The sequence below is a fragment of the Pipistrellus hanaki genome (genome assembly GCF_964339955.1).
Source record: "Pipistrellus hanaki genome assembly, chromosome: 10".
Classification (NCBI taxonomy): domain Eukaryota; kingdom Metazoa; phylum Chordata; class Mammalia; order Chiroptera; family Vespertilionidae; genus Pipistrellus; species Pipistrellus hanaki.
This window is the reverse complement of record NC_140512.1, coordinates 67,838,876-67,843,572: the sequence shown is the minus strand read 5'-3', so window position 1 is coordinate 67,843,572 and position 4,697 is coordinate 67,838,876. Positions and strand designations below refer to the sequence as shown.

General features: G+C 39.9%; 1 pseudogene across 1 annotated transcript; it reads left to right on the top strand.

Annotated features, from left to right (window-relative positions):
- Positions 1-687: 687 nt before the first annotated feature.
- LOC311628864 (L-lactate dehydrogenase A chain-like) lies at positions 688-1,462 on the top strand (annotated as a pseudogene). Its single transcript has one exon. The product of its transcript is annotated as an L-lactate dehydrogenase A chain-like (transcript).
- The last annotated feature ends 3,235 nt before the right edge of the window (positions 1,463-4,697 follow it).

The window sequence follows — 4,697 nt, the reverse complement described above, 5'->3', positions numbered from 1 at the left end:
CGGACTGAAAGGTCCCAGGTTTGATTCTGGTCAAAAGCATGTACATTTGTTGGTGGCACATCCCCAGTAGCGGGTGTACAAGAGGCACCTGATCGATGATTCTCTCTCATCGATATTGCTAACTCTCTATTCCTCTCTCTTCCTCTCTGTAAAAATCAATAAAATATATTAAAAAAATAACTTTGTTTAGCTGAAACCGGTTTGGCTCAGTGGATAGAGCATCAGCCTGCGGACTGAGAGGTCCCAGGTTTGATTCCGGTTAAGGGCATGTACATTGGTTACGGGCACATCCCTAGTAGGGGATGTGCAGGAGGCAGCTGATCGATGTTTCTAACTCTTTCTCTCTCCCTTTCTGTCTGTAAAAAGTAAATAAAATATTTTTAAAAGATGTGGTATAAGTATTGGAGCTGCAGCTGCCAAGTCCAGATCCTACATCGCAAGCCACAGATGCCCAACCCACCGCCCCTCCCGTGTACTCCCTGTTCCTTTTGGTCCCAAGTCCAAAATGGCAACACTCAAAGATCAGCTGATTGTGAATCTTCTTAAGAAAGAACAGAGCCCCCAGAATAAGATTACAGTCCTGGGGTTGGTGATGCTGGTATGGCTTGTGCCATTAGTATCTTAATGAAGGACTTGGCAGATGATTTTGCTCTTGTTGATGTCATGTAAGACAAATTAAAGGGGGAAATGATGAATCTCCAACATGGAAGCCTTTTCCTTAGAACACCAAAAATTGACTCTGGCAATATTATAGTGTGACTGCAAACTCCAAGCTGGTTATTATCACAGCTGAGGCTCCTCAATAAGAGGGAGAAAGCTGCCTTAATTTGGTCCAGTCTCATGCACATCTTTAAATTCATCATTCATAATGTTGTAAAATACAGTCCCGACTGCAAATTGCTTGTTGTTTCCAATCCAGTGGATATCTTGACCTGTGTGGCTTGGAAGTTAAGTGGCTTTCCCAAAAACCGTGTTATTGGAAGGGGCTGCAATCCGGATTCAGCCTGGTTCAGATACCTGATGTGGAGAGGCTGGGAATTCACCCATTAAGCAGTCATGGGTGGGTCCTTGGGGAGCATGGAGACTCTAGTGTGCGTGTATGGAGTGGAGTGAATGTTGCTGGTGTCTCCCTAAAGAATCTGCACCCTGATTTAGGCACTGATGCAGATGAGGAACAGTGGAAAGAAGTTCACAAGCAGGTGGTTGACAGTGCTTATAGGTAATCAAACTGAAAGGCTATACATCCTGGGCCATTGGTCTATCTGTGGCAGATTTAGCAGAAAGTATGATGAGAAATCCTAGGCGGGTGCATCCAATTTCCACCATGATTAAGGGTCTCTATGGAATAAAAGACGATGTCTTCCTTAGTGTTCCTTGCATCTTGGGACAGAATGGAATCTCAGATGTTGTGAAGTTGACTCTGACATCTGATTCTCTCTCATCGATGTTGCTAACTCTTTAAAGAAGAATGCACATACATTGTGGGAGATTCAGAAAGAGCTGCAGCTTTAAAGGCCTCTTATGTCATACCACCTCACTGTCTAAGCTACAGGAGGATTTTAGTTGGAGATTGCATATTGTCCTTTTTACCTGATCTGTGACTGAGAACATCGGTTTCCTAAAGATAGAGATAGTGATGGTTCATAAAGCACAGCATCTGCATCCTGATGCTGGATGGTCCTTATCTTGTGTAGTCTTAACTGGTTAGTGTGAAATAGTTCCACCTCCCCAAAGGCACCACTGCCAATCTTGCTCACACTTCAGTTGCCCTTCAGACTAGATGTGTGTTCACTGTGTGTTACATAACTTGTGGTTTCTTTTTCTCCATTCCATCATATCCTGGGATCCAATGTAAATCCAATATTGCATGTTTTGTCCTTAACTGTTCTAAAGGATCTTATTCTGTGTACAGTACATATCAGGTTATATGTACATTGCCATATAATGCAACAAGAAAAGTCTACATATAAGTAATACAGCCAACTATTAAGTATCATACCAACTAAAATGCCAAATAAACCTTAAACAGAGAAAAAAATAAAATAAAAAATAAAAAAAAGATGTAGTACATTTACTCGATAGAATACTATGCAGCTGTGAAAAAGAAGGATCTTTTACCCTTTGAGGCATCAAGAGTGGCCTGGAGAGTATTATGCTAAGTGGAACAATCCAGTCAGAGAAAGACAAGTATCACATATCTCACATGTAGAATCAAATGAGAAAAATAAACTGACAAACAAAAGATATCTAGAGACATTCTGTAGTAACAGATAGGCACATTTCAGAGGCGTTGGGGTGGGGTGGGAATAGATTAACCAAAGAACTTAATGCATGTATTCATAACTCATAGACAACATTTCAGTGAAGAACTGGAGAGGGAGCAGAAGCTGTTGTAGGCTCCAATGAAGTTAAAAAGTGAGACATCTGTAATATAAATGCCTCAACAATAAAGGTATTTTTTAAAGTATAACTGAAAAAAATGTAAATATACATCAAGTTTCACAGAAATAGTAATAAAAAGCAAAAAATCCAATTAAAAAAAGGCAGATGACCTGATTAGACATTTCTCCCAGAAGACAGGCAAATGGCTAACAGATAGATGAAAAGATGGTCAACTTCACTAGCTATGATGGTAATGCGAATCAAAACCACAAAGAGATAGCACATCACACCTGTTAGAATGGCTATCATAAAAAGGACAAGTAGTAACAAGTGTTGAGGTTGTGGAGAAAAATAAACCCTCATCCACTGCTGGTGGGAAGGTAAACTGATACAGCCATATGGAAAACAGCATGGAGGTTCCTCCAAAAATAAACAATGGAATTATCATAGGACCCAACAATTCCTCTTCTGGTATCTACCCAACACATCTGAAAACACTTCTTTGTGAAGATATATGTACTTCTATGCTCATTGCATCTTTATTCATGGTGGCTAAGACATGGAAACAACCTAAATGGATAATTAGATAAAAAAGATGTAATACATATATGCAGTGGGACATAGTCAGCAAAAATAAGGATGGAAAGGGTGCATATTAGAGAAATAGAATTAAAAATAAGCAGCAAAATATATTTGCATCAACAAGGAAATGACAGGAATAAGATCAAGCTATGAACTGGGAGAAAATTTTGCAAATCACACATCTGATAAAGAACTTTTAAATATTCTTGATAAAGATCTGACAAAGAACAGAATGTATATCTCTCACCCCCAAAAGGACTTGTATGCTGCATATAATCATAACCCATGGACACAGACAGTAGGGGGTAAGGGTATGTACTGGGGGGTCGAGGATGGGAACAACCAGGGAGAGATCAATGGGGGAAAAAGGAGACATATGTAACACTTTAAACAATGGTGAATTTAAAAAATAACAGAATGTATAAAGAACTCTAACAACACATTCAATAAAATAAAACCCAATTTTAAATGGAATAAAAGATATGAATAAGCATCTTGACACATAATATGCTGCATATAATTAGAGGAGAGAACTTACTGTATTTTTACGTATGTATTCACCAGTGAAACTATCACCCAACCAAGACAATTGGTCTATTGGTTTCCTCATGTCCTTTAGTAATCCCTGCCCACCCCACCTACATTCGGCCCCCACGCCCTATCCAACAACCACTTGTGTGCTCAGCGCAGATATGCTCTGCCATCTTTCCTTGATGTGCACACGTATGTGAGTGGCTGAGACCCAGATGTAGAGCTGAGATCTCAGCTCTCTATGGAGGAGGAAAGGATGACAATTTTCTGCAACATGGCAATTTGTTGATTCTAAATCCTGATTTAGAAAGAATTTTAGAAAATTAAGGTGCTTTTTAACAGGAAGAACGTACTTGAGGACAATTGCCTTAGATACTTCATTTTTTATATTTGCTTAAAAACATATATGAGACTGCTGTTTTAAAGCACATGTTGGTTCCAACCCTCCTGGGAATAATAATCTGAAACTGGCCCCTATATAGAGGGCGGGAGAGACTCAAGGGAGAAGCAGGCCATGGCTGATGGGTAGGTGATAGTTTAATAAGCCAGAAAATTTACTTATAAGTTTTGTCTTGGGTGGCTCAGAGACAAATATTCTCTACATTTGCTTGCCAGATTTGAAAAAATTATGTAGCTGGGCTGAGTCAGATACACCATCCAGATGGTCTCAACAACACATTACTATCTCAAGGCTGTGTCCTTGAGGCAGCTCCTGGAGGGGCAAAGGCAAGCTGAAGGCCTATTTGGTCCAGACTTCAGGTCAACCAGAGGTCACATCTTCTCCATGACCTTCCTCAGTATAACAGAACACAATGGGTTCAAAGGAACACAGTCTTAGTGGGAGAAATAGTTCTATTTTCAGTTGTAACAAGTAAAGAAGGCAGGCAAATATTTTTCAAAGCTCTGCTTCTCCTAAGGGAGGCTTAGACATTGCTTCCATACGTGGTTTGATTAATTAAATGTTGATTTCTTCTTTGTAGCTGGCTAAATTCATCGGTAGCCGGTTCAGATCAAACTCATCCCATTGGAGTTCCTCTGTAAAATATTGTTCCACATTTTAGCATCTAGTAAGAACTGCCCAGACTTGAGACTCTTGTCCATCTATCACAGACTCATGCATGGTGACTGGCTTTCACAATTTCATATGCCACCCCCTCCTTCTGTAATGTGCTCTTAGAGTTCAACAAGGGTCTTCAAAAGCA